The 25,724-nt window shown below is 36.3% G+C and overlaps 1 protein-coding gene across 1 annotated transcript in view; it reads right to left on the bottom strand.

Annotated features, from left to right (window-relative positions):
* The window catches only part of PIK3CA (phosphatidylinositol-4,5-bisphosphate 3-kinase catalytic subunit alpha), an 82,023-nt gene extending 57,215 nt beyond the window's left edge, over positions 1–24,808 (bottom strand). Inside the window, exon 1 of the mRNA XM_032875389.1 lies at positions 24,363–24,808. The gene's annotated coding sequence lies outside the window, so the exon portion shown is untranslated. The remainder of the gene's footprint in view (positions 1–24,362) is intronic.
* Between the last annotated feature and the right edge of the window lie 916 nt (positions 24,809–25,724).

Here is a 25,724-nt window from a genome sequence, read left to right as displayed (position 1 = left end):
AGATGGTCATATGATTTTTTCAACTTTATTTTAGTAGCATGGTATATATTACATTGAATCGATTTTTGGAAGTTAAGCAACCTTGCATTGCTAGGATAAATCCCACGTAACTATGATGTATTATCCTTTTTATATATTGCTAGATTTAGTATGTTAATATTTTGTTAAGGGTTTTTGTGTCTATGTTCATGAGGAATACAGTCTGCAAGTTTTTTGTTTTTCTTGCAATGTCTTTATTTGGCTGTGGCATCTGGGTAATACTGGCCTCATAAAATGACATTTTATGTCACTGTGACATTTTCTACTACTGCATTTTCTGAAAATCTGGGTAGGACTGGTATTTTAAATTCTTTCGTTTTTTGCAGGATTACCAGCTTTGCCTTTGGGGGCTGGATTAGAAGGTGTTAAATTACTAATAGACTTTCTTTATATAAGTCTATTTCCCCCCTTTTTTCTTAAAAAAAAAAAAGATTTACTTATTTTAGACAGAGAATGCAAGTGAGTGTTGGGGGGTGGGGCCGAGGGAGAAGAGAATCCCAAGCTGACTCCATGCTGAGTGCAGAGCCCAATGCAGGGTTGGATCCCAGGACCCTCAGATCACGACCTAAGCGGAAACCAAGAGATGGATGCTTAACCAACTGTACCCCCCAGGTACCTTAGATTTTCTGTTTCTTACTGAGTCCATTTTGGCCATTTGTATTTTTCAAGGAATTTGTCCACTTCATCTAAGTTGTCAAATTGGTTACTATAAACTTGTTTGTGATAAGTATCTCTAGTATCTTTAATACTATCCATTCTTTCATTCTTTTTTTTAAAAAAGATTTTATTTATTTGACAGATCACAAGTAGGCAGAGAGGCACGCAGAAAGGGGGAAGTAGGCTTCCTGCTGAGCGGAGAACCCAATGTGGGGCTCAATTCCAGGACCCTGATATCAAGACCTGAGCTAAAGGCAGAGGCTTAACCCACTGAGCCACCCAGGGGCCCCATTCTTTCATTCTTAATGTTGTTAATCAGCATCTTTTTTCTTGATCATTCTAGTTAAAAGTTTATCAATTTTACTGAAAGTTTTAAAGAACCAGTTTTTCATTTCACTGATTTTCCATTTCCTTGATTTCTGCTCTGATCTTTATTATTTAGATTCTTTTATTTACTTTGGATTTAATTTACTTTCTCTTTTTTAGCTTCTTAAAGCAGCAGCTCAGATACTGATTTTAGGCCTTCTTAGAAATCGGTCTTTAAAGCTATGTCTTTCTTAGCACTATTTTAGCTATACAAGGAATATTTTCATATGTTGTATTATTTTCATTCAGTAAAAATATTTTCCAATTTACCCTGTGAATTCTTCTTTCACTTATGGGTTACTGAGAAACGTGTTATTTATTTTCTACATATTTGGGGATTTTCCTTAATTTTTTCTGCATTTTTTTTTCTGGCATTGATTTTTAATTCTTTGTGGTTGCAGAACACACTGCATAATTTTAGTTTTCTCATATTTATTAATACATTTTGTTTGTGGGTCAGTACATGGCTCATCTTGATGAAAGTTTCAAGTCCACTTTGAATGTGTTGTTGTAGTTGTAGGTGTGTTTGTAGATGTCAGTTAGGTTGATTTGCCTTACTCAAGTCTTCTTTATCTTGTTTTTCTGCCTATTATTCTAACAACTGTTGAGAGAAGGGTGCTAAAATCTCCAACTCTAAATGTAGAATTATGTATTTTTCCTTTCAGTTTTGTTAGCTTTTGCTTCATGTATTTTGTGTTTCTCTTACATTTATATATACTTAGAATTTTTATACATTCCTGCTGTGTTCATTTCTTTATAATTATGAAATGTCCTTCCGTGTCTCTAGTATCACTCTTTGTTTTACAATATATCTTCACTGATATTATTATAGTTACTCTAACATTCTTGTGCCTGTTTTCTATGGAGGAGAATTACCCAAACTCATCATGCTGTCATTACTGGAAGATGCAATTATTTTAATGATGGAAATTAAATACAGATTTAAAAAGGGAATACAATGGTACAGTCAGAATATATTTTAAAAAGAAAATGTTGATTATAATTTTATTCTAATAAAATATGGATAAAAACATATGTAAATATACTTTCCTTTTTCCTCTTCTATTTTTCCTCCTAGAATTAATCACATGCTATTAACCCTGGTTGCACTTTGGAGGGAAGGATATGATTGGGAAGTTAGGAGATGGAAATGGATATACAAAAAGGAAACCAAAATTTGCTAATAATCTGTCTTCTCCATTATTATACTCATTTTCTTTCCCTTAACTCCATTAGTATTGTACACCAACACAAATGAGAAAAGATATTGATTGTTCCTTGTTATTCGTAACATGAAAACATGAATGGAATGTGAATCTTTCATTATTAAGCCTGACTGAAGTTTCTGGTTTGGGATATTTATTATTTAATATGTCAAGAAATAGCTTTCTATTCATATTTTACTAAGGTTGTGTGTTTTGTGTGAGTGATTGAGAGAATGTATGTGTGTATGTGTGTTACCGATACCCTGAAGTTAAAATGACCCACTGTATTACTGGCATAAATGCCATTTGATTGTGGAGTGTGCATGTGTATGTTTTCACAAACTAGGAATCCATTAGTTAATACTTTATATAACTAATACCTGAAGTGAGGCAGGTCTGTAGCTTTCTTTGTGTGTGTGAGAGAGAGAGCCTTTAATATAGTGTAAGAAGTTTTATAATAGCTTTTAAAACACTGAATGTTTAAAAGAATAATGAGGGAACACTAACCTTAACAGACATTAAAGCTTCATTTAAAAAAAACAGTATTTATAATATTGGCTGACAGAGATCCAGGGAACAGAACTGCGTATAGAAATGAACCCAAGTAGTTGCTGCAATTTTGTATGGGAGAAAACAACCCAGAATCTCTAAGTGAGGTAATAGGATATATTATTTAATAGATGATCCTGGTAGAAGTGACCAGCCACATGGGGGTGGGGGGGGGAGTTTAATTTTTACTGCTTTAAGATAAAGAAAACTTTAAAATGTTCCTGCATAACATAAATGACTTAAAGGAAAGGAAAAACAGACCATATTCTTTGACAGGAAGACTCAAGTTCATAAAGATGTTCATTCTCCCTTAAATAATCTATATATTTAACATGTATAGATTATTGATTATATTGATATATATATTGATTATATATAATCAATATATATATTGATTATATATAGATTATATAACATTAATACTAGTATGGTTTGTGTGTGCAGAATTTGTCATGCTGACTCTAATGATAAAAAAAAAAAAATACAAACAGCAGTGGAAAACCCAGGAGAAATTAGGGGAGGGGGAAAAGGGAGAAAAAAGGGTCTAGTCCTACCAGATACTAAAATATATTATAAAAGCACAATAATTATAATGGTTAAGATATAGTTCATGACAGGTAACATCAACAGAGCAGAAAATTTAAACAGAGAAATAGATATGGAATGTACTATATAATATAGGTGTCATTTCAAATCAATAGGGAAAAGACCATTTGGAACAACAGACTGAACACTTGAAGAGAAGTGTGGGTTCCCTATTTACACCTTACATTAAAAGAAATTCCACTTAGAATAATAATTACAATGTAAAAATAAAACACAAAAGTATTATAAGAAAACATGAGATGATCTTTTTTTATATATGTGAGGAAGTCTTTCCTGAGTGAAATCAAGACACCATAAAAAGGTGAAGAAGTGACTCTTAATCTCACAAAACAAACTGAGGGTTGCTGGGGGGAGGGGGGTTGGGAGAGGGGGGGTGGGGTTATGGACATTGGGTAGGGTATGTGCTATGGTGAGTGCTGTGAAGTGTGTAAACCTGGAGATTCACAGACCTGTACCCCTGGGGAAAAAAAAATATATGTTTATAAGAAATAAAATTAAAAAAAAAAATAAAATAAAATAAAACCTCAAAAAAAAAAAGGTGAATAAACCCAACTACACAAAAAACAAAAATTACTTCATGTAGTGGAAAACTACCATAGGCAAAGACAAAAATAAACTAGTAAAAATTATCTACGACTCATATAACTGACGATGGGAGAAATCCCTATGGTATAAATAGGAATGACCCAATAAGAAATGGACAAAAGGATATTAACTGGAAGTTCACAGAAAAAGAAATGTAGGTGATCAAAAACCATATGATAATTATACATCTTTATTCAGAATAAAAGGCAAATTAAATGATGAATTTCACCTACTGGATTTTCAAAATTAAAAAAACTTGCTAAAACACAGAGCAAAAAGAAATACATTGAAAATGAGGGGTAAAAAGATATATAAGATGAATCAAAGAGGTCCAACAACCAAATATTTATTATTCCAGAAGAAATAAGAAAAATGGAGAAAGAAAACTAAAGAAATAAAAAGCATCTGAGCTGGAAAGACTCTCATATTTAGATTAAAAGAGACAACTTAGCAGAGTAAGTGTAAAAAAAAAAACAAAAAACAACCCCCAAAACTCCTTCATACCAGACAATAGAAGATAAAAGCTTTAAAAGCTTTCATGGTGGGGGTAGGGGGGTGGGGACTAGGTAATATAAGTAATATGTAAAGGAACAATTATCTGACTGGCAACACTTTTCTCATCAATAATAATAGTGGTGAATACTGTATACCTGAAACTAATATAACACTATATGTTAACTACACTGGAATTAAACTAAGAAATAATCAGTAATGAAAAACTATGCAGTAATTAAAGTCTATTGGGAAACAATTTGACTGGGATTTCTATATCCAGCAAATTATCATGTATCAAGAAAAAATAAAGGTATTTCCATGGGTTTTACTTCCATGAACCAATTCTGAGGTACCTGATTTACTACTCTAGCCAACCAAAGATGGAGGTCAAGACAGAGGTCAAGATATCCTATACTAGAAATGGTGGAACTGACCTAGTGACCAAACAATATAAAAAATAAGAAAAAGCAATCCTAGAATGAAGTTTTATCAACTGTAAGAAGTAATAAACTCAAGCTAGCAGATGAAATCTGTATGGCCCAAATAAAATACATTCAGGACAAAGAATACAACTGACTCTAAGCAGCAGAGAAAGGAATTGAGAAGTTACATAGTTATTAGAGACATGTCTATGAAGAATGTACATGATTATTTTCACAATAGAAAAAAAGGGTAACTGGAAACTTAAGGGGAAAACCCGCTCAAATACACAATAAAATCATGCTCAAAATATGAACAAAACAGTACAATTTTGAGCAATTCATAGAGTGTATGAAAAGAAGAACCATGTGACTGAAATGCTAAAAATATTCTTTGTATGGTTCATGATGTTGAACAGAGAAAGAAATCTAATGCTAGAGTTCTACTTAGTTGTGAAATAAAACATTTTTACATAATCATGTTCATGTATATAGTATTTGTTTCAACTATTAAAATCTACCTATATTCAAAACATAAGCGGTTAAGCATGGTTACAGTACAGAATGTAAATGTTACCATTACCTGAAAATGTAAAAATTACCTAATATGTGGTGAAAGGGTAGAATACTTGAAAGGAAAAATGGAGTAATGTCATTGTCTAATACTGTGAGGAACAGGACTATTACTGAAAGCTGATGTGATAGAAAATGGAGATCTGAGTATGTTCAAAGTAGAAAGATGACAAATGCTAAAGGAAGGGAGAATGGAAGTATCGATAGTGAGATGCTGATTAAATATGGTAACAAAATTAAGAAACAAAATTTCAAAGAGAAATTAAAATGCTCAAATTTACTTCAACAATCTTCAAGTCCATGGCTATTCATAGAGGCAGTTTTTCAAATTCTCAAATGCTCCTATTATTTACCAATGCATATATTTCAGCTTAATATTGGGGTTATTATAGAAATTTATTTTTTATAAGTATCTTTGAGATACTGACAGAGGAACTCTATTTGGAAATCTTTATAAGATATAACAGTTTTTCAAGTGTTTACTGTATTTCAAAGTACGGTACCCTAATTTCCATTTTCTTGATTTCAGTTCCAGAAATATTGGCAGAAAAAGTAAAAAGCTGACAGCTGGGTATAAGGATATTACAAGATGACTCTAATTATCTAAAATGTTTCTTTTAAAAGAACAGTTGCTACTAAATATTTCATTGCTAACATTTGGTTCAAGCCATAGCTACATGTATTCTATGGCATTCTGGATCTGAACTTTGCAGCTGGTGGTTGATTTCCATCAACACCTTAAGATTGAAGTCTACAGTAAGGCTAAACACATTCAAACTATGAAAATGAAGCTTTAAAAAATATGGTGGAGACCTACTTGAATACTTACACATATATAGCTTTTTGTCTTAATTGTTGCAGAACAAAATGTTACCTACATAAATGTCAGCTGAATTTAATTAAACCAGCATTTGTGGAAACCCCATTAGGTACCATAATATGGTTTCTGCAAGGGATACAAGTAAGTGTCACAAAGTAGAGCACAGGAGGTTGGATGTGAAACTGAAAGACAAACAGTTTAATATCTAGTAATCAGTTCTTTGTTTTATTTTATAAAGAGTGAACATGATGAGAAAGTTATTGAAACACCTTCTGCCCCAAACATGATCAACTGATAAATGAGTTGGGGGGAGGGGGGTAAAAAGGGCATGTGTGTGTGTAATTTTACTGGGACAGTTTACCTTAACTGTAAGGACCAAAGCCAGAAAAGAAGCCAGGTATCTTGGACGTATGAATCTCAAGTCTATACTTACAAGCTGGGTAACTATAAGCAAATACTTAACTTTTTAAGACCTTATTTTCCTCACTGAAAAATGGGACTATCATTTCTTCATTGGATTTTTAATGATATGACACACATTTATTAAGCAGTTATTATGGACCAGGCTTATGCTAAAGGTATAAGATAAATAAAATGACATCCCTGACTTCAAAAGGCTTACAATCTATGGAGGAAGGCAGATATGCAAATAAGCATATCTTATTAAGAAACAGGCTATGGGAAAACAGAACAGGGAGAGATTGACTGGTTTAGGAGAATGAGTTCAGGAATACTTAACATAGATTACACAGAAGCTCCAGATTATGTGCCAGGTCACCAAGTTATTTGGTAGGAGCAGCCATAGCAATAGGGGTTCTAAGCAGCAGAAACAGCCCAAGCTTGATGAGAACAGAAGTTCAGAAAGGACTAGCTGAGCCTGAGGCAGTTCACAATGGCTAGACTGCAAGATGTTCAGAGAGGTAAAGTATAGAAACTGCATACAGAAAAGTAGGCTGGTGCCAAATTATGAGAATGATAGTAAATTAATGAGATTGTACTTTATTCCAAGATCATTGTTCTTCAAAATTCTGTCCTGGGATCACAGGTATAGGATAAAGAGTAGGAAGCCTTGTTAAAATGCATGTTCCCAGGCCCACAGATGCATTGAATCAGATTTTTTAGAGTCTGAAATAATTTACATTGTAACAAATTCTCTGGTGATTCTTAAACACTCAAAGCTTGAGAAGCAACAATGTAGGTCACAAGGAATTACTAAACTTTAAGCAGATCAATTTTGTATTTTAGGATGAGTGATATTTTGGCAAGAGTGTGGAAGCAGTGTCAATCTCTCCCCTGCTCTCTTCCCCAGAACCCATTTATAATAGCACATTCATGAAATTCTGCTGGCTATTTACACGTCTGATAATTTTGGCGGCAGTGTGGAAAGTAAAAGAAAAGTGGAGAGACTAGTCAGAGTACTTCAGTGATATAGGAAAGAACAAAAATAAGGTAGTGACTATGAGAAGAGGTGAAAATGACATCAAAAGACATTTCTCCAAGAAAGAAATACCCAAGATTTGGTGAGTAGTTAGATTTCGTTGTTCAGGCAGGAGAGAGTAAAGGTTAACAGAAATTCCTAACTTAGCAAGTAATGATACTAACAAAAAAGGATTATATGAAATAGAATTGTGAAAACATTTTGAAAACTGGAAATCTAAGTGTAAGATATTATTAATCAGGTTCCTTTCTAGAGCACTTCCCACACTTCTCCTTTTCTTAACTTAGATGTGGATTGTATTCATATCTCTTTTAATGCAAAAGTAACTCATGCTTATTATAGAAATTCATTCACTTCAGTACTGACTGAAGTGTCTATTAAGAGCCGCGACGATGCTCTGTGCCTACTTAAAATACAAGTGCATGGATGAACAAAGAAAACAAAAGAGTGAAAAACACGTATAAGACAACTATTATTACCCTTTTTTTTTTCAGATTCTCTCTTATGGCTTTTTTTTCTATGAATATTTTAGTTTATTTCTCAGTTTATACTATTGTTTTTACATAGTATAATGATTTTTATCTTGCATTTTCACTTCAAAAACATTTCCTCAAATTATTGTAAATTCTTCAAAAACAATAGTGTTCTATGACCACCTATTTCTATGGGAGATAGAGCAGTTGAATTATGGAATACTTAAACTGTTTTAAAATTTTCATTGTTATATATAATGCTGCAAATAAAATTATGGGATCATAAGGTATGTTAATTTTAAAGGCACAAAAATTGCTGACTTGCTTTCCAAAGGGTTTAATCAGTTTAGACTGCCAACAGAAATATATGAACAAGCACATTTCATGGTACATTCATCAGCAACAAAACCACTAGAAAAAAATTTCTTGCTAACTTAAAAAGTAAAAATGTATCACTGCTTCTTAAAGTTCCACTTCTTTATGTGTCAGGGAGAAACATTTTCCCATTTGTTTTTTTTTTTTCCACTTTAGTATATGAACCTGAACTTGGTGCTTTTGAAAGCATTTGTAGAAAGACCTTAAAATTTAACAGTAAATGTTTGGTTTTCTGCAATGGTGAAGTTGCGGATATCTCAGCTGGCCGAACTTGTGGGATCTCATTGGTCTCCCAGCTCTTCAAGCTTTCCTTCCCTGAAGCCCCCCCCAATTAAATGGTTTTATCCAATAAATAAATAAACTAGAAACAAACCTCTGCTACATATTTTTAAATTTCAAATCCTGCTCTGCACATCTTTAATTTGTTAATAAGTATGGGGGAAGGGAGATGGGAGAAAAGGACAGAATAAATGTCAATGTTCTGAGTCAAATTTAATGAACTTTCCCTTCATAAGTCCTTCCAGTTCTTTAAAGTTTGGAAGGTATTTCCCCATCCACATAAATATCTTTCTTAAATGAGAGACTAGTAAAACAATATTTACTCTATTTCATTTAACTCTTCAATTTACCTGGAGTTTATTTTGGTATATAAGATGAAATAAAGATTCAAGTTTATTTTGAACACTATTTAACACTCTCAAAAAATGTACTAAATGTCTTCCTTTTTCTACTGAATTCCGAGGATTGCTTTGTTATATTTAGAGTATTTATTTTTGGGATTTCGGTTCCCTTTGCCAATTTTACCACCAATGCTATGTTAGTATCCAACTCCTTTGTTTACTATAGTTTTATAGTATATTCTGGTATCTGATAGGGCTATAGTGGTTAGTTCTTTGTCACTGTTCTTGGTTTTTCACTGAAGTTATCTCACTTTTTACCTCTTTAGTTTTTTGGACAAAACTAAGAATCATCTTGTTAATTTCTCAAACACATTTTTAAAAAATCAGAATTCTAAAGGTGTAAGTTAAGTTGAGAAAAATGGATATCTGTAATAGTTGGGACTTCCCATTCAGGAACATGATATTCTCATGATATTCTTCTCCCTGCACTGCCCTGGCCCCCCGACCCCTGTGTGTATCTCAGTAGTTTTCACATTTCTTTTTTTCTTTTTTTAAAAGATTTTATTTATTTATTTGTCAGAAAGAGAGCGAGAGAGCGAGAGCGCACAAACACAAGCAGGGGGAGTGGCAGGCAGAGGGAGAATCAGGCTCACTGCGCAGCAAGGAGCCTGATACAAGACTCGATCCCAGGACTCTGGGATCATGATCTGAGCTGAAAGGCAGACGCTTAACTGAGCCACCCAGACATTCCAGTTTTCAGATTTCTTTACATGGGTTTATACATTTCTTATTAGTATAATTTTATATTTTCTGTCATCATTGTTATAAGTGATTTTTTCCTACCACATTTTCCATTTTTTTGAAGATTTTATTTATTTGAGACAGAGAGAGAGACAGAGAGAGAGAGCGAGCGAGCACACTAGCAGGGGTAGGTAGGGGTAGGGGCAGAGGAAGAAGCAGACTCCCCTCTGAGCAGGGATCCTGATGCAGGCTGGATCCCAGGACCCTGGGATCATGACCTACCTGAGCTGGAGACAGATGCTTAACCAATTGAGCCACCCAGGCAACCCCTCTACCATACTTTCTAAATAAGTACTGCTATTATAAAGGTGAACTACTGAATTTAAAGTATTTGTCTTAAATCTAGTTATTCTACATTCTTATTAGTTTTAATAACTTCTCAGTTGACTCTTGGTTTTCCTGGAATGTAATCATACCACACCAAAAATGGGATTGTGCAGTTTTTCAGTATTTACTCCTCTTTGTTCTAATTCATATCTTACTATACTGGTCAGAACTTCCTGAAGAATGTTATATAATAATGCAGTGTTAATGGGTTTCTGAATTTTTAATAGTCATTGCTTCTTTAGTGTTTCACCATCAATTATTATTTTAGCTTTTAGTTTGATATGCTTTGTTAAGGAAATTTCTCTTCATTCCTGGCTTTTAAAGAGACAAAAGGAAATTATTAATTTCTTTTCCATGTTTGCTGATATGTTCATGTTCCTGATCAGATTCATTGACCTATGCATTATAAAATTTCATATTCAGCCATCTTTGCATTCTTAGATACTTGATAATCATAAAGTAGACTTAATGTATTGTTGAATTATTATTTTTATTATTATTTTTTTAAAGATTTTACTTATTTATTTGACAGAAAGACACACAGTGAGAGAGGGAACACAAATAGGGAGAGTGGGAGACAGAGAAGGAGCCTCCTCGCCAAGCAGGGACCTCTGGGGCTTGATCCAGGACCCTGGAATCATGAAATGGCAGAAGGTAGACGCTTAACAACTAAGCTATCCAGGCACCCCCTGTTGAATTATTTTTATTTCTATCTTATTCATAGCTGCTATTTGAGTTCTACATTTTTTTTTAATTTTTTTATTTTTTCAGTGTAACAGTATTCATTTTGCACCACACCCAGTGCTCCATGCAATCCGTGCCCTCTCTAATACCCACCACCTGGATCCCCCAACCTCCCACCCTTCAAAACCCTCAGATTGTTTTTCAGAGTCCATAGTCTCTCATGGTTCACCTCCCCTTCCAAGGGGAGTTCTACATTTTTAAAGTTTGCACAAGCTCATTTCTGGAACACAGCACCTTGGAAATATCTCTTTTAGTCACTAGCCATCTAGTGACATCTTTTCAGGCTCATAAAACCTAAGTGGATTGTTTAGGGTAACAGGATTGGCAGGCAGGTTAGTATTCTGTTTCTGATCTAGAATTATAAGCAAATGTCCCATTTCACCGTGCAAACCCTTTCTTCTCCCTCAGTGTGAGAAAGATCATGTCTTCTTGGCCCAGCAGTCTTATTTTCTAGCCAGCTAGAAAGACTGGCACATGGCAGCACAGGGTATACTTTTCTCTTTCCAAGACTCTGGGGGAAGTTCTACCTTCCTGCACATATCAGACAGGAGATTCAAAAAGTGGGTGTTTGTACAAAGGGAATGAATACTACATAAGGAGGTTAGAGTAACATGCAGATCTGTCCCCTTATTTGTATGTCCTTTTAGTATTTCCATTTCTCTAGGTGGAAGAGTTAGCAGAAACATACTCGGAGTTTTTATAAAATAATTCTGTGTAGTATGGCTGAGTTTCTTTTAGCAAATCCAACCACATACATATGAAAAGGAAGAGACAAGAGAAAGAAACGTAAGTAACACCGAGTCCAGTGGTCGCATCAGGATCAGATGTGATGAGATAGCTGTAATTTCTAGTATTCTATTTCTGTACTGTTCTAAAATGATTTAAGACTAATTCATCTGGGATATGAAACAGATTTTTCAAAAGCTTCAAAATTTGAGCTGAGAAAATAAGATCACTGCATGTATATTTATATTTTAAAAAGAAGTACCTAAGTATTAAAGATTTTTTTCCCCCAGTAATGCAATAAACTTTGTGCTTAGCAATGTGCTAGACTCTGGGTATATAGTGGCGAACAATACAGTCTGTGGATGTACAGAGTCAACATTTTCCTTGAAAAATCTCTTAAATCACCCATAAATTATAATGTACACATTTTTTGCATACCGCCTTGTACAGAAACATTCTGCATAAAGACAGAATACATTTACAGCCAATAAGAACACACAAAATTATATGTGCAATATATAAAATATATGTATTTAAAATGGCGTGGGTTTATGCATGTGCATGTATGTACCAGAGAGGATGCACGTGTAGAGGTGGTGGTTTGTTGTGGCAATAGCTGCAGGCCATCTTAGAAACCAACACAATTGCTCAGCAAGTCTAAAACAGCAGTTTCTCTTCCAGCATTGGAATAAATTCCTGTTTCTTTGGTTAAGCGCTTCAGGTTTGGCATTATAAGTCATGTTGTATGAACATTACATATGACTACTGAATTACACTCAACACTGAGATGTTCATACCTACACGCTGAGGTCATCTGAGGTGACAGAGATTCACACCTTTAATCTCATGTCTATTTTGAAACAAAAGCTCAGTAGCGGGATGTGACTGCAGTATTTAAATGATTACTTTTGTATGATTTTACTTTTGGCTTAGTGTATATAGTTGAATTCATGTAAATTAAGTGTGATGAGACTCCACTGTACTGATTAGATGTGTAACTTTAGTTTCCTACTGTGTATAGTGGAGAGACTATGTATGTATGGAAGTGCTAATGTGAGGACTAAGGGAGATAACATTATTATGGACTTTGTAAACAAAATCTGTAATAGTCCTCTTTCCCACATTCATGATATTAAAGTTTGGGTTTGAGGTAACTCCAAGTATACACTAATGTGTACATTTAGAAAATCAAGGAAATTTTCTCACATGGGTTGTCAGCTGTAAGTCTCCATGATACCATTTTAAAATAAGTAGTTAATTCTTCACTTCAATGCGTAGGTTAATCATAACCACATAGTATGGCAATAAACTCTTGGTCAGTATTAGGGCAGTCCACTGTCATGTTTTATTTAATTTTTTTTTCATTGTGCACACACCCTTTAAAAGAGATGAAATTCTATAGAGTTTTACATGTATAAAAAATGTTTGGAAGTATGCTTAATGATTCTTTAAAAGTAACAATGAAATTTCGAGTAACTGTGCCAGAATTACAGATCCTTTCTAAAGCAATTTCCATATAAATTAGTAATAATAATTATATATAAAGTTTTTAAAAAGTACATGGATTTTATTGTTACTATCAATCTGGTATGAGAGACATAGGCAATGGGATCATCAGCTTGAGAAGAGTAAGTTTTGGTGTGAGACCATCAAGAGCAGTTTAAATTGCTAAAAAGTAGGAGGTGAGAAAACAAACATATTTATCAAAAACTTAAATATGAACTAATAGTCTGTCTCATTTATGTAAGGTACCGACAAGATGATGACTCAAAGATTTGTATCAGTGATGCTATGCAGGTAACTTAGTAATTAAAGGCAAAGAATTAAGAGACTGAACTCATAGAAAAATAAAAACACATGGCTGCTTTCCTTATCTTCACATAAATGATTTGCAAGTTTTACACAATTTCCAATGAGTGTAAACTGTGTATCAAAATCGTACATAAAATTAAATATTGTATTTAATAAAGACTTCATAACAAGTATAATGGGTGAGATACAAGCAGCTTTAAAACATGACATGCAAATTTTATAAAAGCCATGTAACATAGGGACTATGTGACAATGTGACACAACTATGGTCTTTAGGACATGGAAGACAGGGAAAAGAAATGCCTAGAAGCTTGAAACAAGTACTGCTTCAATGACAGAGTGCTTTTAAGACACTGCTGGGGATTTTGAGATTCCAGGAATTGATGAGGGAAAAAAAATCAATGCATAATACAATTAGACTAGATGTGAAAAATGTACATCCATTTACTTGGTATCTTCTGCCATCAAAACCTCATTCCTATCAAGCTAAATCTCCACATGCTAACTTCACTTAGTCATGAAGGTATGAAACAGAATTCAGCTTCCTAGAGCTAGAATGAAATTTTAACAGTTGTAACAGAACAAAAAGCAAGCAGTAATAAAGAAGCTTGTTAGAAGGCAACCTTATTGTTTATTCTCCAGAGACTGGATCCATATGTAAATCCTCAGAATGGACAAAATTCAATTTACTACATAATGTTAAAGCAAAATTGGTGAATATGACATAGTTTGTACTTTCAAGGAGGCTACAAATATTTATTGAGTGCTTACTACATGCTAGGCACTGTTCTAAATGCTTTAACGTGTTAGTCACTTAATCCTCATTATAATAGTATGATGTAGGTACTCTTATCATCCCTTTTTCACAAACAAGGAAATGTGTATTAACCCAGAGAATATTTAACCCAGACAGGTAATATAGCCTGCCTTAAGCTACAAAACTATTAATCTCAATAGTCTGGCTCCAGAGTACATGTTCTCAACCATTATGACATAATATATTTCGAAGAAAGAAAAGAAAATTAAAGAAGCCAAGTACACTGACCATATTTTGTGGAGATTCTAAGACTGTCCTGACTTCCAATATTCTGTCCTACTGTCAAATTACTTACCCTCATTTTGACTGGGTAAAAAATTATTTGCAAGAAAAATGTACTAATTTATATGCCTGATATTTATACTCAACAAGAAAGACCATAGCATGATATGGTTGCTGTGCTTCAGTAGTTGTACATTAGTAGATACATTTAGCTACTCACACCTATACATGCATACATGTATACAAATGCATATATACATATACATTTAGCAACATTAATAGTGCCTATGAACATAACATGGCTGTAAAAAATGCTGCCTTTTATTCCACAGAATTAGTCAAAATTATTCAAAGTGATTTTGAAGAAATCTGGAGTCCCATAATATCACTAAGTAACTTGAAGTTTCGTCATTTTTAGTAAAGAGAAAACAACCAGTCTCCACAATATAAAATTACTAATATTCCAAACTACTTTGAGTGTTACTACCATTATAATTATCAAGTACAGAAGCTGCTTTCAAAAAGTCATGTTCAACTTTTACAACTGCTATATAGTTAGAGAAAAGGAATACAGATATCTCTTTCATAAATATATTAAGATGCTGCCCACTGGAGTCTCAAATGCAAATAATAAGAGCCATCAGATTTTAAGGAAATCTTCATAAGGAAAATAACTTTAAAATGATGTTATTATTAATTTTCAATTTATAATTGAATTGAATAAATTTTCAATTTATAATTGAAAAAATGACAGTACGAAACAGTTTTTCCTTTCCCTTTTTCATATATGGTTTGATTTCAGATTGGACTTTAATAGTTCTAATTTCAACCTTTTTCTCCACAATTTTTCCCACTAATGATGCTTTATATTTGAGGGTGTGCTCTATACATCTATATTCACAGAATAGTAGCTTACTTAGCAAAAAACTTCAAGATTTTTATTTTTGCACTTGCCAAGAAGCTAACCTCCTAAAGAAAACTCTCTCTCTCTCTCTCACACACATACACACTCAGACACATTTCACTCACTTTTAAGCTAGAGGCAATTGTTTCAAAATGCAATAGTTCTTTCAGGCCCAGACCTGCAATGAGTCCATCAGAAAAGTACTTGGAAAAGTATGATCTCTCAAAGAAAAATAAGCCACAGAAATGTGTTTAGCTTGTTGAAAAATGAGTACATAGCCATAATAACTCTAAATAAGGGTACCTGGGGGCTCAGTTGGTTAAGTGTCTGCCTTCAGCTCAGGTCATGATTTTGGGGTCCTGGGATCGAGCCCCACATCTGGCTCCCTGCTCAGTGGAGAGTCTGCTTTTTCCTCTCCCTCCGCCCCCATCCCACTTATGCTCTAACAAATAAAATATAAAAAAAAAAACAACCAAACTAAATAGTAGAGACGCCTGGGTGGCTCAGTTGGTTAAGGGGCTGCCTTCGGCTCAGGTCATGATCCCGGCGTCCTGGGATTGAGTCCTACATCGGGCTCCTTGCTCGGCAGGGAGCCTGCTTCTCCCTCTGCCTCTGCCTGCCCCTCTGTCTGCCTGTGCTCGCTCGCTCTCTCTCCCTCTGTCCCTGACAAATAAATAAATAAAATCTTAAAAAATAAATAAATAAAAATTAAAAAACCTAAATAATATCTCATAACTTGAACAGTTTGCTGGTTAAAAAATATTCAAACCCTACAGGTAATTTGAATAGTTACAGAAACAACAAATTAGTAGCATAAACACCAATGTTTTCCAATCAAGAACAATGATTTTTGTCATCTTTCCTTGTATTTGTCTGCACAAAAATGATATATTAAAAAAAAAAAAGGCTTACTCTGCTTCTGGAATTATATTCTTAAAATTAGAACACATTTTCTGAAAACGATCTAGTGGGATGGGTCACCAAAGGAAATTCTGGAACATAGTTTCCTAGAAGTCTTTAACAAGTAAGGATGGTGATCAGTGGCTATTCAGGGTACTGTGACAGGTTTGCTGGCCTTCATAACCCTGGCAACTGGTGTGCAAATGGATGACCTATTCTCAATGCCTGTCAGTCATTCAACTACTCTCAGTGCCAGTAACCAAAATGGCCACGCCTGAAGTAGTTTGATTCTCCAAAGTCACTGATGGTTTCAGAAAGAAAAACAAAAACAAAAAAACATTTCCAGTCCATTCTTTTCTGATGGCAGTTTGTTTATGCCACAGAATTTCACACAAGGGCCTTCAAATAAGTGCAAATTTATAAACAGGCAGACAGAAGATTTTAATTTCTGAAAATATAACAAACTGACATAGACTGTCTTCCCTTTTTAGGGATTGGCTTACTTTTCCCTGAAATCAAAAAAACTTTACTTTTATTTTATTTTTTAAAGATTTTATTTTTAAAGATTTTATTTATTTCTTTGACAGAGATCACAAGTAGGCAGAGAGGCAGGCAGAGAGAGGAGGGAGCAGGCTCCCTGCTGAGCAGAGAGCCCAATGTGGGGCTTGATCCCAGGACCCTGGGATCATGACCTGAGCCAAAGGCAGAGGCTTTAACCCACTGAGCCACCCAGGTGCCCCAAAGATTTTATTTTTTATTTATTTGAGAGACAGCGAGAGTGAGAGTGACAGAGAGAGAAAGAAAGAGAGAGAGAGAGCAAGCGCATGCACACAAGCTGGGGGAGAGGCAGAGGGAGACAGAGAGAGAGGCAGGCTTCCCTCTGAGCAGGGAGCCCAGTGCAGGGCTCAATGCCCGGACTCTGGGAATCATGACCTGAGCCCAAGGCAGATGCTAAATAAATAGACTGAGCCACTCAGGTGGCCTCCAAAATAGACTTTAAAATACTAGGAATCTCACAGAATTTTGGAATTGTAAAGAACATTAGAAATTGTGTAGGTAAAAGGAACAAGTGTTAAAAGATGAAGATCTAAAACCAAACAATTAGTTAATAGTTCAATATGGAATCCAGATTTTAGATTCCTAATCTTGTATTATTTTCACCATAGCACGCAGCCTCTCCTTAACCTATCAATCTTCGTTAAAAATATCTCCAAATAGCAACAGAAATATGCAACTAGTTAACAACTTACTGAAAACTGTTTCTGATATACTTCAAGTCTATACTAAATAAATCATCAACTAGACTGGCACAGAGAAATTTACTTTTCAGATAGTTTAAAGTACATAGTTACAAATTGGTAAAAGATAAAATTATTTTGATTCTCAATTATTGATCCTACTGCAAAAATATCAATGCGTATTGGCCACTTATTTTTAGGCACTATGATAGGTGCTGAAGGTAACAAGAATGCACAGGGTTTCTTCCTGTTCAAAAATTTATGCTTAAAATTATCTTTATAATATTGCTTTAAATTTCTATAGTACTTTGTAAGATGCATCTCTCCACTGAGTCTTACTAACTCCTGAGTTAGTATTGAGTTTAGCAAGAGATTTATGATCAGAGTATACGATTCTATCCTGTTGCAGCATTTGTTTTGTTTTGTTTTCCCAAATCACAACATTGACTTTTTTGGCTTCCACTACACAAATATTTAAAATCTGAAGTGTACCAGATAGGTAGGATCTGTAAGAATTCTTACTATTTTTTTAATCCCACCTTTATTTCAAATGGTAATGCTGGCTTTGATACAAAGACCCTGTAACAATTGCAATTGTATGCTCAAAGTTACTAAAACTTAATTTCTAATAAATAACAATTTGATAAATTACCAAGGTAGCTACTAAAATAATACAGAAGAAATGAGTAATTGTTGGGCTAAATATGAAATATGTTATTCTTGTAGTAGATATAAACTTAGAATAATGATTAGTATGTATACATTCTTCCTTAATTTTATGTAATTTGGGAATCACTTAAATTATCTCATTAATTATAAGAGTAACTTAGCAAGCAACATAATATAATTCCTATCCTATCAATGAAGAAAAAGAGGCAAAAATTTGATATAATCTGCTTCTTCTTCCCCATACACAAACACAAAGTAGCAGTTTGGGACTGGAATTAATCCCTTAGCCCTCTATATCAGAGCTCTATAATCCACACTAAAAACAGCTTTACCTTAAGAAATATTAAACTTGAAAAAGCTCTAAGCTATCACATTTCTTATAAACTTACAAATCCTTTATTGGCACATTTTAAACTCCCCAAACTATGTATTTGGGAAGAGGGAGAAAGCACCTAAAAATTCCTTAACTAGGATCAATTAGTTCACAGAATAAAGTATTAAATGTGAATAAGATATACCTATAAAACATTATTGGTACATTTAAGATTTAATAACCCTTCCAATGATGGAAATCTCAAGTCTTCAAGTTGAATCCTCTAACTTCATTATGTGTTCCTTCGTATTTCATTTTTTTTAAATTAATTTATTTATTTGACAGACAGAGATCACAAGTAGGCAAAGAGGCAGGCAGAGAGAGAGGAAGGGAAGCAGGTTCCCTGCTGAGCAGAGAGCCCGACTCGGGGCTCAGTCCTAGGACCCTGGGATCATGACCTGGGCTGAAGGCAGAGGCTTTAACCCACTGAGCCACCCAGGTGCCCCTGTATTTCTTTTTTATGCCCTAATATTTTAGCTTTTCCTCTCCAATTTTTAGCATGGTATTTTTCCCAAAATAACTGGCAATAAAATTCACTTTATTTTTTTAAAGATTTTATTTATTTCTTTGAGAAAGAGGGAAAGATAGAGAAAGAGTGAGCATGTGCAGGGAGGAGGGGAGAAGGGAGAGGGAGAAGCAGACTCCCTGTTGAGCAGGGAGCCCCATGTGGGACTCAATCCCAGAATCCTGGGATCATGACCTGAGCTGAAGGCAGATGCTTAACTGACTGAGCTACCCAGGCATCTTAAAATTCGCTTTAAACATAAACTTAAGGGAAAACTCAGGCACACCAATTTGATTTATATGAAAATAAAATTGGTATCAAGAAACTTCAGCAAATAGGTATTATTACACCACATGTAAGGTTACTCTTTATTACTAAATAGAGACTAAAATAACTGTATATTTAAATAGAGTAAAATATCAATATCAATATGGAAAATATCAATAATTTTGGTCTGTTGATATCTGTAATTGCTAATCTGACATCAAGAGCAATTTTATCTTCTGGAGTTGGTCCTGACCAGAGGTATATTTTCTATATCTCCTAGAAATTACTAAATAATGGTCCCTGAATTTTAGCTTTGGTGAATAGAAATTTCACCAAATTTCTGGTCTTCTTTTATAAATCACCCTTAGTTTTAATTTGTCCCTTTCTTTTGGAATTGTCAAGTCTGATTTCACTTAGCTTTGGAGATAGTTTAAGGTCACTAGACTCTCTCTTCCTTCATATTATTTATTACAGATGTATTGATACCTTGTCATGGTTGAAAGTTCTAGGCACAATTACTTCCCAAGTAGGTGGACTAACACCTGAGTGTTTGACAGTGCAATGTGGTTCTAAGAAAATGAAACTAAAAGCCACACTGGTTTTGGTCCCTAGTCACACCTGTAATGCTAGCAGTTAGCAAAGTGGCAAAGAGGATTACATGAACTATGTCTTTCTGTTACCTCAGATAAGTCCACTCGTGAGATCTAACACCTCCTAAGGGGAAAGGAAATGAACATTTGATACAATGTGAGACAGGACAAAAACTGTCTTGGATCTATATTTCATTTAATTCAACAATAACAACTCCACTGAATAGTAACTACTACCATTATGCAGATTAGGAAATCTGTCCAAAGTAATCCTGCCAGTAACTTTAACAGCCAGGTACTGAACCAAGGAGCCTCAGATTCCAAAGCCATTATTTTTAGTACTCATTAGATTTTAAGGCTAGACCACTGAGTAGCATGTAGAGCAGTTTGTACAATCTCTCTGTATTGCAGAAGAGTAAACAGAGACCCTAAAAGATTGAGATTTACCTAAGGACCTAATGCTTGTGGTGAAACAGGGATTTGAATTCAAGTCTCCTGATTTCCAGTGCAGTTCTGTGCATAATAATGATCCTTATTATTGCTTGTGTGTGTGTTTGGGGTTGAGTCATGCTTGGTATAATTTATATATAATTTATAATGTCTTGCCTGTCTCCAAATAAAATTATATGTGTGGCAAGTTCAGGGATATACATTCTTAGTGACCAAATATATTAAATGTTTTTGGCAGGAATAAAAACTTAATTGATGTTTGTAAATTAATACATGTTGTAAAGATGTATTAATATATATATTATAAAGATGCCAATATATTTATTTATTTAGTTAATAAGTGCCTATTATGTACTGGCTACTGTGCTTGGCAATAAGAATACAACTGTATATAAAATAGAAGGATTCCCTATCCTTCCCATGGAATTTATATCCTGGTGGAGGATACAGAGAAATAAATAGGCAATTATAATGCAGTGAATCAATGCTATGACAGTGGGAATACAAAATGCTATGGGAACAGGAAGCAGGGATACTTAACTCAGACTAGACTTTTCAAAGGAGGTGGTTATGAAAAACAAGTAGGAGTCAGCTAGTTAAGGAAGAGGTATGGAGTACGCAAATACTTCAGGAAGAGCATTTGCACAAGAGATCAGGGAAAGGCCAAGGAAGGTGTGGGAGAGAAAAGAACCTAGAGACAAGCAAGGACCAAATCATACAGGTCCTTGAAAGAAAGGGCTTTATAATCTTGTCTATTACTATTACCTGGGGAACTTTAAAACAAACAAACAAATCACAGATGTCTGGGCCCTATCTCAGACCAATTAAATTGGAATCTCTGGGAATGAGCCCCTGGTACTGGTACTTTTTAAAAAGCTAACTAGATGATTCTAATGTGTAGCCAGGATTGAAAACTACTGTTTAAGCAATATAGGGAATTTAAAATATATATTTTTACTGGAAATAAAGAAAAAAGTGATCTTAAGTAATTAACTTCTCTAGGCCTTAGTTTGGCTATTAAAAAGCAGAATGAAGCAGGTTAGAGGTAGCTTGATATAGTAAAATGAGTCAGAAAACACTGGTTTTGTCAATGAGTCTGTTACCTGACACCTGTATGACCTTAGACTAAAATATCATTTCTCAGAGGCAGTAATACTACCTGCCTACAGGACTGCTGTAACTCAAGACAACACTTAAGAAAACAGCTTGATAACTCTGCTAATAAAATATAAACCAAAATATTCCATGATTTATGCTGCTAAAATTGCACAATTTTAAGGATCATAAATATTTTTACCAAAGATGAGATCTTTTATGATGCTTAAGGAACACATTTCACTTAAGGAATCACAGCTACCTTGGAATTCAAGATATTAAAATAATAAAATAGAGAACTGATCTTTTTAATGCTACTCTGGTTACTAAAGAGATCAACTGGGATTAAGTTAGCTCTTTGCAAATAAACAGATCAACAGAGCAAATGCCCTTTAATGGTAACAACAAATGTTACAACTCTTTGTTCAGTAAAGGGCTCTAATCAGGAAAGCTACACACAAGGTAAACTGTTTTAGGAAAAAGTTATTATGATCTATGTTCTTATGCAAGTATTTTATTTATAAATTTAGTTTAGTTTAGTTTTTTTTTTTTGTTTTTTTTTTTTTTTTTTCAAAGGGAATACTTATTTGGGATGGAGAGGATCTTATCCTGACAGGAAGGAAGCTCTGCCTCCAGAAGGACTGTTCCATACACAGAGCCAGGCAAAGTCACTGTTCTTTTAGTCTCCCTTTTACATATATCCAGCCCCATGACACATTCCTGCAGTAATCTTTCAGTTCAAGTACAGTACTGTATCCAGTGACATCTTTCATGCTATATCCAATTTACTTAAAATTTAAAAACTTTATATAAAACACATTCTGCATTTACATGTGGTTCATTTTTAATTCTTCAATTAAAACTGACAGAAATGCCTTTCAAACTTTATTCTCACAGTCAATTGAATATTAAGTTAATATTCATTTACTTTCTTGGTATTTCCTCCATGGAGTTATTACTATTACGATGTGCTATCATTTCTTTCAACCACCTAGTTTGTGAAGAAAAGGACTCTATTTTACAGAGATGAAAAATGCACAAGAAACTTTTGAAAAAAGTTATAGATGTCATTTTATTTAATTTTATCCCAAAACATGAGACAAGAAAAAAAAAAAAAACAAAACAAGCACCAACACACACACACACACACACACACACACACCCTACTGGGCCCTCCTCAGATAATTTTGGTTGATGACACTGCAGAACAGTTAATCTGATAATTAAAATTTTCCATAACATGTGATGTTTATCTAGAGATCTATGCTGTCAACCAGAATTCAACACTTCAGTTAAAAAATCTTAAAACTTGAATACACAGACATACTAACAAATTCTTACACTGCAGTTGCTTCAAGGGCCTCTTAATAAAGACATAAAATATTGATTTATCCAATTTAAATTAGCAACATGGTATCTTAAGGTTTTTTCTCTTCTCAACATCACACAATCCATCATAAAAGCAAATTTGTAAGCAAATGCCCCCAAGAATCTATTATCTAAGGAGGAGAGCCTGCGACCAATACTGCCTGCAGTGGTTCAAATGGGGCCACTGAAATCATCCGACTTGAGTTACCAGCAGTTTATCTACCCAAGTTTTCGAGGGGTTCTCCAGGGCCTCACAAAATAGATTCAAAACATTATATTGCAAACTCATGTGCCGAATGTGCACAAAGGCGCTGGAATGAGGAAGCTTTTTCTAAAACGAAATCACAACTCTAATTCATTAAAGAATACACGAGCTGTTTTCCTCAAAGCCCCCCTCTTGTTGCGCTCCCTTACCCTTCGTAGAACTATGTAAACAGTTCCTCATCTAAGAAATAGCTTTCGATTCCTAAGTCTGGGAACTAGCCACCATCACCACTATTCCTTTAGCATCCTAAAATAAACCCCTCAAGCCGCGGTCAAAACACAGGCTGAACGTCTGGTGTTTACATAGTCCAATGCTGGGCGTACCCTACCTTTCTGAACCACTTAGGAGCTAGGAAACGGGCATCACATAATAGACTTAGTAAAGACACAAATCACGAGACAATGTCTAGGGTCTATGAATGAAAGATCCAATATGTTTGACTGTCTCGGTTAAAAGGGGAAAAACAAAACAAAACAAAACAAAAACCCTAGAGAGGAAGGGTGGGAGGGGAACTGCGGGGTGGGGGGAGCGGTCTTCCTTCCCTGCCCCAGCCGGGCGATTTAAACTCAGCGTGAGACAAACGCAGGGTCGTCGGGCTGGCAGGGCAGGAGTCCTGGGGCATGACAGCCCCTATGGAACAGCCCGCGGCTCCGTCAGGATCCCTCACGCCGCGGTGGTCGCGGCAGCCCGGCCACCCGCGGGCCCGGTGGGCGTGCAAGGGTGCGGGGCACCGAGCTACTGCCACCGGGGCGGCGGCCCTGGGTGCACTTCCTCAGATTCCAGCCACCCCATCCCCAAAAATGAGAGAGGAAGGAAACCAGGAGCGAGGCGGCGGCCAGGGGGAAAGGAGAGTAAACGGCTAGCTCTCGCCTCTGCATCTGGGTGAGGCCAGCGGCAGGCGGGGAACAGGGAGCGGCGATCATAGCCGAAGTCTGCAGCGGGCCGACCCTGAGAGACGACCCGTGGGTAGCCCCCGCCCAATAACCACGGGCGCGCCGGAGAGGCCCCCACACCCACCCCATTCCCAGCCCGGCCGCGCCCGCTCCCGGCCAGTCCGCGCTCTACTCACGCTCGGGTCTCCTCCAGGTTCCGCGGCTCTAACCGCATCGGGTCCCAGCCCCGCGGGCGGCGGCGGCGGCGGCGGCGGCGCCGAGGGAGAGGAGAGCGGGCGGCACGGCCCCCGCCTCCCGGCCCCTCTCCCCCGCCGCTCCGGAGCTGCCCGGCCGGGCCCGAGCCCTGCCTCGCCGGCGGCCCCAGCCCCAGCGGCCGCGGCAGCAGCAGCCCAAGACCTCAGCGGCCGCAGCGGCGGCACCGGAACTGCCGCTTTCTCCTTCTAGCTCCCTCTTCTCTCTAGCCCTCGCCACACGCCCCCGCCCCCGTCTCCTTTCTCTGTCACCCTGTTTTTTTTCCTTTTGTTTCCAGAATAAACTTTATTGGTCTCTTTTTCCGCTCACATCGTGTAAACAAACAACGAACTCTTCCCCACCCCCTCGACTCCCCCCCCCTCCTCGGGTAGAGGAGGGTAAGAACTGAGGAGGGGCTGAGCCTACAATACCCCGGAAGCAGATGCGCAAAGGAGGGGAAGTGAAATTGCTGAGACCGGGAGGGGGAAGTGGGCAAATCGGGTAACAGTTTGGCAGTGCGCTTGCGCCTTGTTTTTCCGCCCGAAGTTCGTGTGGTGGAGGGGTTCTTTTCTGGAGCGGGTGTGTTTATGCTCCGTGTTTTGCAGCAGTGAGGATGTTGTGTCATCCTAGGATGGCATATGTGTTGTGTATCTGTTTCCACGGGCACTAGCCGGCTAGGGTAGAGATACAGGAGTATTGGGATCGAGTAAGTTCTTTCACTTATACGCCCACAGAGGAAATGTGATTTCCTCTTGTGTGGGGGCGAGAGAAGGGGCCTTGGTTCACCGCTGTTGTCAGTGGCGAACCCGAAATGGTTATGGGTACTAGAAAGAAGGCACTTTAGGAAGCGTTGGTGCGTGTCATTCTGCCAATGTAAAGTTAAGTTATATCCCAAATCGGAAGAGTAATACACTGCCACCCCCCTCTGCAATCCTGACTCACTCCGGGGAGACCTTTTGCAATGTTTTAAAATTCAGATTTGAGTCAGCTTGTAGGATTCAGTTCTGACTTGAGAAGAAGACCTTTTTTCGCGTGGTGCCCACGGAGACTTCAGAAAAGCTCTCTTAGCTATAGATGAGATTCAAGCTTTGGTGCAGTTTGCTATCCACCCTCCCACTCCCCCCACCCCTTTCCTTAAGAATAATGGGATCTGTTGCCTTTTGAGATCACGGTTCTTATAAAGGTCCAGTGTTCTTCGCGTTTCTCCCCCTGGTGGTCTTTCATTGTATTGAAAAGGCTCGGAAAGTCATTGAAGTCTGCAATACAAGCCCTCAAACATTCGTTCTTTCTTGAATTTTTAGGTCTTG

The sequence above is a fragment of the Lontra canadensis genome, unplaced genomic scaffold (assembly GCF_010015895.1).
Source record: "Lontra canadensis isolate GAN:19392208 unplaced genomic scaffold, GSC_riverotter_1.0 scaffold56, whole genome shotgun sequence".
In the NCBI taxonomy this organism is placed as follows: domain Eukaryota; kingdom Metazoa; phylum Chordata; class Mammalia; order Carnivora; family Mustelidae; genus Lontra; species Lontra canadensis.
The sequence above is the reverse complement of the archived record's forward strand: the minus strand, read 5'-3'. Positions and strand labels throughout refer to the sequence as shown.